A 17,791-nucleotide genomic window follows, 5' to 3' on the forward strand; every position below is an offset into this window, starting at 1 on the left:
ATTTAACCAGTAGTAAGTGAGTTTAAGCCCGTTTGCATGGGGGTAAGCAATGTGCACACAGGTGAAGCAATATTGAAGCTAACTCTCTGTAAGCATATTTAACTGAAGGTTAGCATAGCTTACCCTCATGCAAACCCATGTAAACCCACTTAGAAGTGCTTAAAAACACCTTAATCAATCTCTATGCAACAGCCACTGTTCTGGCCAGAAACAAAATAAACAGCCTTTGCAGGTCTTGAACCCAGGATCCTATACACTATAGTCACAGTAGTTAACCAATAAGCCATCACAGCAGTACAAAAGATTGAGGTATCACCAAACAGATCCTCACTATAGGAAATTCAAACTGAACATGTGAAAGGAATCTATATACAGGCTTATGTTGTATAACCTACTACATAACATAAATATGTGAACTGGAGTATTGCATTGAGCCCAGATGTGAGGTGTCATTGTAATAAAGTGTTGAAATATCCTAATAAACACAAGGACCTCATACAGTGTATGTACACATGAATCATGGATACCAAACACATATATAACATAAAGTGTTCGCCAAACGTATGGCTTAAAAACCATATAACTTTTATTTAAAACAGAATATCAAACAGTAAGCACTTTCACCACCAAACTGGTGACTTCTTCAGACCATTAACAAAGAACAATTTTGTTTAAAACATTTAAATAACTTTATACTCACATATAATTAATCATTTCCACCTATCAGTTTTCTTGCATCCATATATCCCATTCGTACCTGACACATTTAAAGAAGCAGTACTCATATAACACACTTTTCCATATTAAAGTGCAGTCATTTTAAACAAAAACATTTGTTTTATACATAAAAAGCCTATATTCATATAATTTAGGCATATATCAGTACACATTTAAAACCTGGTATCCATCTATAATATATACCAATCCACAGTGGTTGAAGCAATATGTATATAAGTGGATCTATCTCTAAACCCCTAATATGTGTCTATACCTACGCACTCATCAACCACTATAATAATGAATATACATGCATACTTATAGTCCAAGACATACCTCATATAATAAGTGCAAATTGCATGGCTTTATGTTTATTAGTAATCAGGTCTAAACCTTCACTTCAAGCTCTCCTTTGAATCTTTATAATGGTATCCTAATTACTACAAGCCACATTTTGTTTTTCTTATGTTAATGTTGACCAGGTGCATATAACTGCCGCAATGTATGCTGATTTGCAGATTGATGACAAATAAGCATAAGAAACAATTTGTTCTGTAGTACATATATGTACAGGGCTGACAGTCAGTTATATGACATGAAATGCTGCCTGCATGTCAGAGACTAGCACACTGATATGACATGTAGGCAGCATTTCATGTCATATAACTGACTGTCAGCCGTGTACATATTTGGAAAATGTCAATGAAAACAAACCTGTCATTGTACAATTCACTAAAGGTTTAAGAGGGCAATAGTCGAAATATGTCCCGGTTCACCTGCATGTGGTCAAGACATGCCCAGAGTCTGTGCAAAAAGAAATGGACAGGTATGTGCATAACATCAACCTAGAATCTGGGAGTATGAGTAGAAACAGTTAGTTAGTGTTAACAAACAATTCCTCCACAGGTATACCAGGTAAGAGGTGGATACTGCAGGTAAAACCAATTCATGTATATAGTTGTTGACAGCCATATCACTGTCCAAAGTAAGGCAATAGGGTAGTGTACTAATACTTGTAAGGTACAGATAACACACTGACTAGGAAAGTAATGCGAACTACAGGAATATACTAGCTGTTAATTGACATCTACCCCCCACCATATCTGCAACAATAAACTAAATACCCAACTCAAGTGGTATGTGCTGACAACTGCAATGTTAGGACACATGTCCTATTGTTCGATAATTATTTAAATCTGTTTCTATGCATGTGCTATGTTGAAATACTTCCACATTGGTGGCATGGTGCCATCAATGAACCTGCATGCTGTTATAATTATCATTGTGGTCCCATATGTGCATGTGTTCTGTTTGCTATGCAACTGTTCCATATCTAGTGTTTGGGTTAATGGGAATATCTATGCATGCTGTTATACCTAATCCTGGAATGTGTTGACTATTACTAACCCACATATGTTGATTAAACTGTTTTTTAAGAATACTTTTATTAAAGTATTTTTTGGTGCCATTGTATGCTGGTCTTTTTACTTTTTTGAAGTGCCTTTACCTTTACTGAGACCGTGCAGCTGCCGTACTCATGGAGTTTTCTGTAGTTTCGATTAAACTTAAACACCATAGGACATATGGGAATGTGGGTCCCAGTGGACCCACCTGCTACCTCAGCTGGCCGTGGCACCAAGCACCAGCACATCTGGGGCCCAACATGGGACCTCCATGTCCATTGGTCCTGCACCACCTTCAGGTGGAACCATCTCAGGGGATTGGGATCACCCCCCCGGGAGGGGGCGTGGACAGGAACCTGTCACCTGTCGCCAGGGCCGGGTCATGGTGAGTAGCAAGCTCCACAGGGAGGTCAGAGATCTGCTACGCCAGCTTGAGGGTCATGTGTTACGACTAGAGGATCGGCCTGGCTCTCCGACTCAGCCCCCAGCACAGCCACCTTTGGGGCTGTGAAGGTGCAGTGGTGACTGCCCATGGGTGGGGACCTCAGTCCCACTGTTTCCGCTAGGGGTCTCATGGGCTTCCGATTTCCCAACACCCCTCCCCACCAAGGTGTTTACCCCCTACATGTGTCATATACTGCCCCTGTATGAGTCTTGTTTGTCTTGTCTCTTAACCTATTCAACCTACCTCCACATATATACCTACTATCCCTCCTCAACATCCCACTCTCACCTGAAAAAAAAAAAGGGCAATCTGTTTCCAAAAAAAAATCTTGCCCCATTCATAGCTATCCATTTTGCACACATGTCCACTGGACAAGTAATCTGGTCTAATTGGCTTGACAACATATTATTGTTGTCCTCACCCTTCTCACAGGGGTATGACTGTCCAAATCTATCTCCAAATTCAGTGTATATGCACAGCTGTAGCTGTAGAAGAAAATGGCAGCTATGGACCTTCACTACACCCTTCCTGCACATCCCTAGCTATTTTCCCTACAGTCTTTCCCTCTTTGTGCCCCTTTCTCACCACTTTCCTATCAACCCTATTTAATTTCTTTTAAAGAAGTTAGCATAGGGTAAGCGGGAGTAAGTACTTTTAAGCAGCAGTAAGCGGGTTTAAGCCTGTTTGCTTGGGGGTAAGCAATGCTTACACAGGTTAAGCAATTTAGAAGCTGAGTATACGAAACTGTAACTGGAAGTTAACAATGCTTACCTCCGCGCAAACCCATGCAAACCCGCTTACAACTGCTTAAGTGCCTTAATCACTCTGTATCCAATGGCACTTGTTCTGCCCAGCAACAAAATAAACAGCCTCTGCAAGACTCAAACCCAGGACCCTGCACACCATAGCCAAATTGATTTACCACTAAGCCATGTCAGATATACATAACTCTGATGTTTTCACACACATATCATCCAGCACATTCATTCAACAGTACAGGATATGCACTTATACATGTAGATGTATGTGTGTGCGTATATATATATATATATATATATATATATATATATATATATATATATATATATATTTATATCTAAATATATATATATATATATAAATATATATATATACATATATATATATATATATATATATATATATATATATATATATATATATATATATATATATATATATATATATATGGGTTCACTATGAAATCTCAAAATACTGAAATTCTGAATTTCAGTATTTCGAAATTACATAGACGAAACCATCAAATCCTGAAAACCCATTATCACGAAACTCAAAATTCCGAACCTACACTACACACAGAGCACTCATAAACATACACACAACTTCCCCCCACAAGCACACAGACAAATCTAGACCAAATATAAGTACAAAGCACAAAGCCCCTTGCATGCCCCATGTGGAGGTCTTTGTCTCCCACACACCCCTACTTATGTATACTAACTCCGAGATCGCACAGACACACAAAGGTAACTCACACCCACACATTTCACAGTCCTTCTCACACGCACATCACAGTCACAACACACACTGACATACACTGAAGCCCCTATCCAACACACTTGCACATACATACATACCCGAACTAACACTTAACCATTCACACACCGCAACACCAGAAGCACTAATTCAAAATCTCCATACTTCAGGATTTTGAATTTCACGCTTCTGGTGTTTCAGGTCTTCAGGGCTTCGGTGTTATAATTTTGAAATACTGAAATTCAGGATTTCAGTATGTTGAAATTATGAACAGAACCAAAATATATACATACATATATATATATATATATATATATATATACATATGCATACATCTATATATATATATATATATATATATATATATATATATATATATATAAATATATATATATATATGTATGTATATACAGATATATATCTATAGATATAAAAGAGAACATAACAAATGCATATATGACCACAGGCCCCATTAATGGGGGTGAGAGGGCCCAAGCAACATATGTCATGTATGTATTGATACCCCTCCCCCCAGCCAAACAGGTCTGCCCTGCACTACAGTACCAAATGTTGCAAATCCCATAACCAGGACCTGACACAACAAGGGCACAAGATGTTAACAGTAATCCATCCCAACTGTATGATGTCAGGCTGGTATCAATAACATATCATGCAGTACAGTCTGGCTACCATAGGGAATGTGCAATGTGTAAGCAATAAACATTCCTAAGATGCATATACACAGACACATATATGCAGATACACACACACACACACACATATATATATATATATATATATATATATATATATATATATATATATATATATATATATATATATATATATATATATATATAATTGGCAGTAGATTTTTATGTACCGAGTTGCCAGCCCTGACGCACAACCTTCAAAGAAGGTACGCTCATTCACACATGTCTCCACACAGAAGACGCTTTAGGTGAGAATTGAACAGGACAACATCTTACTGTGAAGCGGCAACACTACTGCAGTACCACCACCGCAGTATCTCAGCTAAAGCGTCTTCTGTGTGGAGACATGCATGAATGAGCGTACCTTCGTTGAAGGTTGTGCATCAGGGCTGGCAACTCGGTACATAAAAATCTACTGCCAATCATTAGCAGACCGGAGTTCCGCTGTGGCGAGCCCTAACCGGGAAAAGCCGAAAGATACAACATATATATATATATATATATATATATATATATATATATATATATATATGTAACTACACATTTACACACAGAGATATGTATGGGAAGATACATATTTAGAGGGTGCATACCATACGGAACTGCCACTATGCCTACAGTTGCAACCTTACCAACTGGACACTCTATGAGTCACCCATACAAAAGACAATTGTTGCCTGCAACATATACCCACAGAAAGGTCAAAGGATATAACACCACACACAGGCTTGCATACATGAGAAAGCTTTATTTGTGTACTATTACAGTTATATATGCCCTGTCATATAGCTGTTTAGACTCTGGAATACATATAAACAGACTAATGCAACTGTCAAACAGATAAATTAATACAGTATTCTGGAAAGCATTAAATATGTTGCTGTCCAGGCCAAAGCCTTCAAGTAGTACAAAAGTAAAGATAGACTGAGCCACAGGATAACAATCAATCAACAGTAAGTAATGCAGATGTATAGTCCAGCAACCTCTATCTACACTCTGTACACAATCCCTAGGGGGTAAAGACTTCAGCTGACACAATGGGATGTATCTGTTACATAACAAGGCATAACTGAAACCATCACAATCACATTGACAAACAGAACAGTCTGTATGGCAGGAAGCAGTAGGCCTGCATTTACCCAAGGTGAATTGTATGGTAAATTACATCCAGATACCTTAAGGCAGCTTACTCCTGATATCTCTCACATGTTGTAACAGCCTAGGTTAGTTATGGTGCATCCCCCATAGACTGACATACAGTGTCATATACCACTGTTACATACACTGGCCTCTGGACTGCATAATGTTACACATGTATTGTGCAGATGAAGCCCACACATATACGGACCCAACCACACAATATGTGTGGGGGCCACAATAGCAGTGGAATGATGGCAGCAATGGCAGCATGACATACTCACAGGCCACTACATAACAACCCCTGATACCATGTCATATGGAAAAAGCCTGGCATGTAGGTGGAGGACAGAGGCTGGAACACAGGCCCATATGTGAAATAGTGTTGTCATACACTAAGCAAGTCACGGGTGTTACAAGATAATCTGCAACATACCCTTAGTCAGGAATATGAAGTCAGAAACACAAATGGATGTAGCCATGTACTGACAGCACTCAACACACACACACACACACACACACACACACACACACACACACACACACACACACACACACACACACACACACACACAGCCAGTGATATATCTGACACAAGACCTGTGTGGTGGACAGGCAAACCATAACATGCACACCTCTGGCCATCATGTGGATAGGTACACAACTGAGAGTTATGCAGACAGACTGCAGTCCATGTTAAACTAGTATGGACACACAAACCCTGCAACACTGGTGCTATACAATGCATACAACAACAGTACTCACACTCTGTTTGTAGTTCTGGAACCTCATACAAATATGTATGAGACCTGTGTGTGCAAGTTCTCTTGTAAGAGGTATTGGTACCTGCTGTCTGTAACACTGCTGCCCACGCACAGGAAAGATGCCCACCATACAGGAAAGGTAAAGGAACCATGCCCACATGATGTAGGGATTTATAGTAGTGGGTTGACATGACAGTGGTAATTGGAAGTTCTACACAGCATGCTGCATGCAGGTAACACATGGAGTACACTGATTGGTGCAGAGGCCATCACCTGATCATGTGCATCACCCACAAAAGCCATGCTGCAATCTATTCCAAGCAGCACAATCCATTTACTGGAGAGAGAGACAGAGAGACAGAGAGACAGAGAGAGAAAGAGAAAGAGAAAACAGAAAACAGATCCAGAACCACAACCACACCAAAAAAGAAAACAAAGGAAGCAAACTAAGGCCACAGCTAAGGAGAAGAAAAAATCCTCCTACAAGGACACTATCCACAACAGACCTCATCCCCACAATAGGTATGTGAAATATATATATGCACATAATTGACTGTAGTACTTGGTCCATAATACTGGGATAGATGATGTGGAATGATATACATGTGCCATCAGGTGTTGCTGTTGTAATGATCTTCAGCTGAACAACTCCTATGGACATGAAAGTCTGTCCCTGTGGGTAGTGGGCCATACCAGTCAACTGTGTAGAGCAGCACTGACTGACAAGATGTAAGCCAATACAGTATGTGTTGCGTAATGGAAGAGATGTATACTACTGTGGCCAATAGCTGGTGGTGGAAGTAATGCCATAATGATGGACACGTGGATTCCAGAGTCCACCACTTGCAGGACACTCAGGTTAACATGTATTGTACATGCTGAAATGCCATAGGTGTGTAATAGGGTTACCTGCAATCTGGCCCTTTATATACCTCCCTAATGTTAGGCTGTGTCCATATGTGGCACCTGTCTGTGTTGTAACAAGGCAGAACAGTGCAGCTGTGCAGGACGGAGTTATGAGATTGTGGACTTGATGTCTGAATGTACCCCATATATAGGTATGTATATGTGTGTGTGTGTGTGTGTGTGTGTGTGTGTGTGTGTGTGTGTGTGTGTGTATATATATATATATATATATATATATATATATATATATATATATATATATACATGTATGTCTACAGATATACATATACAAACACATATATCCAACATAATATATATCTACACATACACACATATATATATATATATATATATATATATATATATATATGCGCATATCTACATATATACAAATGCACACATATATGTATGTAAATACATGTCCCCTGTATTACAACCACAGTGCTGCATGCTATGTGTGAGGGAACAACACACATAACAATACACACAGATATATACAGCTGTAAGTGTGTGTAACATGGACGGGTATGTCACATGTGAACCCTTTGTTGGGACCACATTGCCCTTGTCTGTGAAGTAGGGAATGGGAATATGGAGAAGGATGACAGGTATATTTGTGGAGGTGATCCGGGTTGGTAGATATAGAGAAAAGCCTACAGGAGTGGTATATGACACATGTGGTGGGTAAACACCCTGGATGTTGTGTGTGGTCTGCGATGTGGACGCCCCATGGGCCCCCATATGGAAACAATGGGAACAAGCCTCTCACCCATTGCTACTCACAACAACAGTCCATGGCCCTGAAGGTGGCTGGCCTGGAGGCTGAGCAGGAGGAGCATGTGGACCCTATGACTGTGTACTGGGTGCCTCAAGGTGATGTAGCACATCCCACAAGTGTCTGTGAAGCCCCCTATGGAACAGACCCTGGACCTGACCTCGGGTGACAGGATAATGTCTGTGTGTGCTCCCAGGGGGGAACAACATCCCCTGAGGTGGTTCCACCTGAAGGTAATGCATCCCACATGTGATGTGGCCTGGTAACATGGCCAGATGAGGTTGGAGAGGTTGTTCTGCTGGCAAATATTCCCTAAACATGCTATTATGTCACTGTTATAGAACATATGTGGGTAATAATAGTCTACACAATCCCGGAACATGTCCAACAGCATGCATAGATATCCATAATAAGACAAAATGTCAGATGTGCAGCAATCACATAGCAATCATAACACATGAATATATGGAACCAAAGTTGCCCTGACAATGGCATACAGGTGAATAGTCTGTAACAGGCCAGCAATGATAGTGTCCACACAGGGAACATGGCTACAATCACATAGTACAAAGTGTGGTACAATACAATATATGTCCCACTGATAGGTAAGCTCTAGCCATACCTATTGAGTTGTGTGAACAGTTTGTTGTAACTGATATGGTGAGGGGGTGACAGAGATGTGTATTAAGAACTATGGTAACCTTGCTGTATGAGTTGCTCAGACCTGTTTCCATCTTTATGTCTTTCAGGCAAAATGTCCCATGGATGGCTACCTGCATATTCAGCAGCATAAAATGACATTGTGCTGAACTACCTTATCCAGCACTACCCTGTCCTGTTTGGCAGGGCTGCCCATGAGCAGCAGGAGTGGACCGCCCTGTGGAATGATCTAGTCCACAGGGTCAATTATATCGGCCTGCATAACCGCAGTTATGAGCAGTCCGGCATCACTGCTCTGACCTGCTTTGCAATGACCATCAGCATGCTGCTGCAGTCCACGAGGATCACCTTGCAATGTGGGGTCATGCCATCCATCCCCCTGACACGTGTTGAGCTCCTTGCCAGCCTTGTGGCACCTGCCAGTCTGCACACCCAACAACTGACAGACACCATTGTGGAGGTGGGTGCAACCCACACACCGGCTGAGGAGTGTGCAGGTAAGGCCACAGTGCACATCAGTAGACCACTGCTGCATATGCATTCACATCTGTACAGGTAGATCATGCATTTCTGACATGTCATATATATAGTTTGTTGCTGCATAGTAGTATTAAACAGATGTGTATAAGTGGTAGTATTGTGGACTTGTACTGTTGATGTACTGTAATGCTGCACCCACCCTGTAGCAATGCCACAGCTGTGGCCACTGACATCGCATCTCTCACACTCTTATGAAGGTCCATCTGGTATACCACCAAGACAGCAGCCTGTAGCTGGTGAGTATGGTTTATGTTGATGCTTGCCAATACACTGGGCATGTAATGGCTATGGTATATGCCATCAACACATCTAACACACCTACCCATAATGCATGCTGTACATGTTCACATATTGCTGCTGTTAAATGCACAGCATCACAGTGGTGACCATTATGGGGTATCGAAGGGTATGTCAGACATCTGCAAGATAACTAGCATCCTGTCATTGTGAAATGTGTCCACAGGGATTAACATAATGGTGGGACACATGGCCTACAGTAGGGACATGTGTGAAACATCACCCTTATACACAGCAACAACAGTGTATAGACCAGTATTACAATGGCAACTGTTAACTGATCTAAACTATGGCATAACGTATTACTGTGGTCCACATTATTAGCTGGGACTAGGCTGTAACACGTGATGTTTAGTGTATGGGACACTGCAAACTGACACACATGTGTAGGCTATACTTGTCAAGCATCTGCAAAAAGGCTGAAGTTGGGGAGGGTGTGTCAGCATGGCACGCCAGTGCACTGCAGCAGGGATCCTAAGGATGCTAAGAATGGCTGTATCTGCACACAGTCAGGTTCAGGAACCATGGCAGACATAACCCTAACCCCACAGCAATAGTGACGGCAGTGTGTGAACACCAAGGGATGTGCACATGAGTAGACCTTGTAATCATGCAGAGTTGGGGGACATGTGTAGGGCAGACTGACCATACAGTGGCAAATGCAGATGGCCCATGCCAGTATACCCCTGCCAGGAATAGTGACTGATGTAGTACACATGACAATAGGTGCAACAAACTGTCATGATAAGGGTGTGCACGCATATGCACACACAGAGTGTATGCATCGCAGTCAGCATCTGCACACCTAACACATTTTGTAGACACTGCATGTGAATATACAGGACATATGTCACATATCACGCTCATGTACTGTTAATATATGCGGTGATGTCGTCCCATGGCAGATCAAGGAAGGGTGCGTCATATCAATAAGAGTGTGTTACACTCCTCATAGCCACAGTATGATCTGACAGTTGTCCGTGTAATAGTATTGGATTGGTCATACATGGTCCGCTGATGTTGAGATCTGTAAACCAGACATCAGACATTCACAAATGACATCTGTCCACATATCATCCTGGGTATGAGTCACTGAAAAACATAGGGGCTGTGAGCATTAGAGCAGACATAACTGACACATTACTGCACATTCAGCAATGGGTTGTACACCTGTGAGGTTTGGTGCACTGTACATGGCAGGGTGCAGAACAGGTGCACAGCAATACTGTGCACATGGGTGCAGTGTTTTCCAGGGGAAGGGGCATCAAGTACTAATACAGCCCATGCATCACACACATGTATACTGTTGCTAGCATGGATTGACTATAGCCGCACTGCATGCTGTTGAGTACCATATGTTATGCATGTTGACAGATGGGTAATGGGAGGAATGTGTGTACTATCTTTGTGCAATCTCACTTGTGTGAGTGTGTGTGTGTGTGTGTGTGTGTGTGTGTGTGTGTGTGTGTGTGTGTGTGTGTGTGTGGTTATTTTGTCTATAGGTTCAATCTGGTGAAGTGGAGGGAGGTTGATGCATTTAGGATGTGTGTGTGTGTGTGCATTTGTGTGGGTGTCCATGTATGCACATGTGTGATTGTGGGGTTGTTCATACGGCAGTACTTCCCTTTGGGATCGTGCAGTACATGGACATAGACTGACACATGACACACCAGGAATACTTGTCTGATATGTAATCACAAGACAGGTGATAGTAAAATAAGGTCTGTAGCATGGAACATGCATTGGGAGGGAAAGTAGACACCAGATATACCCTAAATATCGCATTCAGCAGAAAGGTGAATGACAACTCATGTATGCAGCACTACAGATGCATTGGGGAATTACTACACAACACCAGGGAGTGTATCTATATATTACAGTTGTCACATGATAGGTTGATTGAGCAGCATATCTGGCATGTACCGAGCAATACATACACATGACACTCCAGTGCATGACATTATGGAACGAACGTAGTAGTCCCTCACATGTAGGACCCATGCTCACGATGTCCGGACATACACAGGGTGAACACTGAATGACAGCAGTGAGGCCATGTAAAACCTACTCCACTCAGGTCAAGGAGGTAATGTACTAACAGGTCTTGTGTTGTGATCACTTGTCTAGGCATTTAGAGAAATGATATGTTAATGAGTGGCAATGAGTGTATGTTACCAAGTGTGATGCAGGATGGGGAACTTATGGGAATAAACATGGGACTGTCTGTAACATCACAGACAGGTAGGTATTAAGGTGGAATGTGTGTGTGTGTGTGTGTGTGTGTGTGTGTGTGTGTGTGTGTGTGTGTGTGTGTGTGTGTGTGCGCACATGTGTGTGTGTGTGTGTGTGTCTATGTGTACTGTTATGCAATGCTGTACAGGTCTTAAAGGGCATTTATTGTTTTCCTGCACAGGTGGTGAGGTGGGTCAGGGTCCCTTCTGCATGCAGTCTGACATTGGGGTCCATACAGACACCAAAAACAATAGTACTGTTGAGGCACAGGTGGGGCTGTCAGGGGCCAAAACTGCACCATCATTTGACATCCCTATCTTAGCCACCCCAACCCCGCACACAATTTCAGTGCCTATACATACCCCATCACCAGTGGCCATAGCAGAGGGACAGTTGGTGGTTGGTGGCAGTGCACAGGAGAGTGTGGTATCCATGCCTACTGTGTCTTGTCACAGCAGGCATTGCCACATGTCTGTCAGGGCACCACATAGGCAGATGTTCCAGGGTGCTTGTGGTAGGGTCACTGGTCATCATGCCCCTGGCAGAAGTGCCACAACTGGTACCACCAGGTGCATGTTTCAGGCTGTCATAGGGGTGCAGGCACATATGGAACTGTACACCAGACAGATCCTGAGGCAGCAGAAGGATGCTCTCACATCTGGAAGCGACAACTTCCATGAACTGTCTGGTGCCCTCTGTGCTCATACCAAGGTCATGGATAGATGGTGAGATGATGGGCCTCATTGACCGTGGTTTGTCCATGCTTGAACATGTGGTTGGAGTGCGGTGACAGCTGACTGCATGTAGGCCAGCAACACCAACAGCTGGCAGTCAACATGGATGTGCTAGGACACCAAGGCACTCCCATAATGGCAGTACCAGCCCCAGCACTGCAGGGGGGGGTGCTGTCCACACCACACCACAGCAGGCCATGAGCACGTGGTCCTGGCCAGTCCCAGGAGGGACCTGGTTCCAGTGAACATCTGTCATCATCAGGAGAGTGTAGCACATCAAAGCCTGTACCTGGATGCGCCCATGGAACCCCTGGCAGGCACTGTACGAGTGTCCTTGGCCGAAGACGATGAACTGCACATCCTGCCAGGTATGGTCTGCAGCTGTCCAAAAACACCTGTATAGGGCAGCCACATGGCAGAACTGTGTACATGCATATCCACACATTATACGAACACACCTAGGGCAACCCCATACCTACACACACCACATCTCCACACCCAGTTTAAATAATTACACCCCTCAAGCACACACATGGTGTCAAATGTATGGCCCACCCTCGGCCTCTGGCAAACCAACAACACACCCTGTGCATATGATAATACCTGTGCCACATCCCTGTCATCCATAACATCGATGCAGGGACAGGTTAATATGGTTTTATGCACACGGTGACTGTACTACAGTGTACCAATGTACTGCAGTGTAACATGTTGTCAGAAGTAATGTTTAATCCATGCATGTCAGGTAGTCTAGCTGTCCAGCAATGATGCATTATATCTGTTAGTAACACTGGGTGATTGTGGTCTCCATAATGTTATCCATTTGTGTTGTAGGTGTACATGTGTCAGCAGGAGGATGGTCTGCAGTCATATTCCACAAGGGTATGGCACTGTGGTGACACCATGGCTGTGACATATCCGAGGTACAGTTGAACACATGTCACAGGTTTGTATAACAGTTATTGCCTGTGCCACATGGACAGGTGACCCGCTGGGACATGTATAATCTGCAACCTGATGTAGACCCATCCACATACATGCACACTCTTACTTGGCAATACTGGGACTAGACCCCTACCTAGGTATGTAGTGCTACTGAACTGTGTGTCTTTTATTGCACACACCACACAGCATTTAGGGTGAGGTGTGTCCCAGGTTATATGCTACATGCAGAACATCCCCAGACATGTACAGTATGGTAACAGGGGATGTAATTGTTGTATATGGACAATACATAGTGTGACATATCATCATATACACATTAACAGACACATAACAGGCAGACACACATCTGAGAGACCTGGGCTAAATGGTGCTAACTAACTTGTCCATATATCCAACAGGTAGGATGCACACAGCACATGCATAACTGGGTTGGATTGTGGTATCACTCATTACCTGTATGGTTGATGGTGACAGTGGTCACCATAAAGTGGTACATGGGACATATACCATGGTTATCATGGTGTAACGACAGTGTACACAGCACCCACACCCCACAGTGGATATTGTACTCACTGGAACCCATGATGACACTCTGAACATACCCACCATTGCACATTGCCCATGACTGCAATACAACCCATTGTATATCACAACAGTGGTACTACAGGTATATACATCTAATGCACATGCCACAGGCATAGTAGGGTGTTGCATTGTCATGCCTCACCTATGGGCAGCAACAAAACTATCTGTACTACTCTGTGACAATGAATATTGTAATAGGAGTATGTGGCCTCAGAATGCTGTACCCTACAGATATACAGACATGCACACATACACACACTTGCCAGAACTCAATGGGTATACCATGCCTATCAACCCATTTGTACAACACTGTTGTGGTGGTACTGCAAGGCTCATGTAGCTGGTAGGGAGAGGAGCGTAACAGGGTACATGTAATGTCCGATACAGCAGGAGCCACATCTGACTATGGCAATGGGTGTTGCGGTGGTTGTAAAGGTCCTCATGGAATTCCCAACTACAGGTGTACTAACACACAGACACTGCTATATGCAGTAATGCACATGTACACGTGTGTCAGTACTGGGGTGCATCACTGCAGGTGGTCATAGCTGCGTCCCTAGTCTATTGTCGATGGAGAGATGGGTTGTGTAGGGGATGTGTGTACAGTGGTATCATGCCATGTGCCAGCAGGCAGTCTATTGACAGATACCACTGTGGTGACCCTCAGGGTGAGAGTAACATGCATAAGCCAATCCTCTGGGTGCCTCCTGCACATGGCCACTGAGGTAATCCAGTTGACATGTATGCAACATGTATTACAACACATGGTTAGTGTCTGTGATGGAGACTTCTACCCAAGCATGTTCTGTTGACTGTGGTAGTGTAGTGGTAGTACAAGTGGCATGTGGTGCATACAGGGTGTTGTCTCCTATATGTGCCAGTTATTACACAGCTGGGCAGACATGTCAATGTCAATAAAGCATAGGTTGCCTGTACATATCCAAGCTGGATACCTGCCATCTGCACATCTGTACAGGGACTGACAGACATCAGCTTGGCAAGTAGCTATGCAGTAGGATGAATGTGTCGAGAGATAGATGTTTGGCAACAATATGTATGCCAGTAATACATGCTGGAAGCCCTTACTAACATGTGCTGTACAGACAGTAGTCTACAGTTACATTCCACATGTCGGATCATTATCCAATAAGGGATATATACTGTGACACAGCTCACACACCAGGAACATGACAGTGAGGCCTCAGAGTCCAGCTATGCCTGCAGGTGTGCTTGTTGTCAGTGCTACATTTAGCACTCTACTCTTGCCTGGGAAAGCACTGTCAACAGTAGTGCCACCATGATACACTACATGCCAGTGTGACAGCATGTACCCTGGGTTACTACCCCGTATGTAACACATTCACATGGATAACAGTGCTGTGCAGGTCTCATATACTTGTGTGTGACAGACATGACACTCACACCCCTTGATATTGCAATGACATCACACAGATGCATGTATTGTACATGGCATTACATACACTTATTACAGATGTCATTTCCCTGCTATGTTATCATACTGGGAGGTGAGCACTGGTTACTAGGACTAAGCCATGCTTAGCAGGTGTCAGCATTGCTGCAATATAACAGCTAAGCAGATTTTCTCACTGGTAAGCGAAGCCTACATGCTGTAAGTACCCGTACATTTAACTGTATGTTAGCACCACTTAGCTTTGCACAAACCCATGCAAAAACACTTAAAGCTGCTGAAAACTGCCTTAACCACTCTGTATCCAACAGCCCTTGTTCTGCCCTGCAACAAAATAGACAGCCCTTGCAGGTCTAGAACCCAGCAACCTGTACACTATAGTCACAACAGTTAACCACTATGCCATGACAGCTGTAAAGACAGTTGTTGCTTTTCCAATATATCTGTCACTATACATATTGAATAGTATTGAACAATTGCTTTGACTTCCACAATTGTGTAGTACTTGCTATTGATATTACTGTTGCATCATATATGTTGTTATATCTAAATATATACATATCAGATACATATGATGAGATACTTCTGGGAAGGTATACACAACTGATGTTTACACATGACAGGAATATGGATATATACATATACATATGTTGATATATGTCTACATGTACATACATATGTATATTCATATATATGTCTGCCTACACATTTGTATAGTGCATCACATATATAGCCATTTGTAAATCTCTTTGTATATACATATATATGGTTCCACTTTGTAATTTCGAAATACTGAAATCTTGAATTTCAATATTTCAAAACTAAAAAGCTGAAACCCCAACCACAACACACAAACTCGAAAACACACAACCGCGAAATTCAAAATCACGTACCCACGCTACACATGCAATACACACATAAACATACACAAACCCCCTCACAATCAAACTAACCTAAACTACATATAAGCCCCCCTACACCCCCTACTTTTATATTCTAACTCTGAGATCGCACAAACAGTAACACAAATGAAACTCACGCACAAACATCTTACAGTCCCCCAAACAGACACATAACAGTCACAACACACACTTACACACACTAAACCCCTAACCAACCTACTTACACACACAAACTTACCGAAAGTAATCCAAAACATCCACATTCAGTACCAACCGAAGCAGAAATTCAAAATATCTGCACTTCGGTATTTTGAATTTCGTGCTTCTGCCAGTTTCGGAAAAGTGAGTATTCGACTTTGTAAACTCAAAATACTAAAATTCAAGATTTCAGTATTTCAAGTTTACAAAGTGGACCCATATATATATATATATATATATATATATATATATATATATATATATATATATACAGATATATGTGTACAGATATACCTATTTATGTTGATATATATGTAGATATCTATAATGATATGTGCATACATATCTATTCAGATATACTTATTTATGTCGATATATATTTAGATATCCATAACTATATATATGCATATGTATCTATATCTGTATAGATGCAGACATATATTGCTGTGTATATATATCTATGTGGGTGTTTTTATATATATATATATATATATATATATATATATATATACCCATATACATATGTAGATATGTATATGTGTATATATCTATACAGATATATGGATAAATATACATATATATATATATATATATATATATATATTTACCATATGCCCAGAACATGGAGTGGAGTCCTACCTCAGCACCAATAGTCCCAACCTTTTAGTACAAGGGGATATCATGTATGTATTGCAGGTATATATGTAGACTGTTGCTACTGTAATGGGGTTGTCTTAGACATGTTGCGTGTGGGAGGTCAAATCTGCTTTTGAGATGTGCGTCATTGGCTACTGACAGACATCCTAAGGACATCATAGTACAGTACCACTGCTAGCACAGTAATGATCCTGTGGACTACAGCAGAGATATGACCAATATATGTGGACAGTCTAG

Source organism: Protopterus annectens, chromosome 9.part0 (genome assembly GCF_019279795.1).
Source record: "Protopterus annectens isolate FY-2018-M chromosome 9.part0, PAN1.0, whole genome shotgun sequence".
In the NCBI taxonomy this organism is placed as follows: Eukaryota; Metazoa; Chordata; order Ceratodontiformes; family Protopteridae; genus Protopterus; species Protopterus annectens.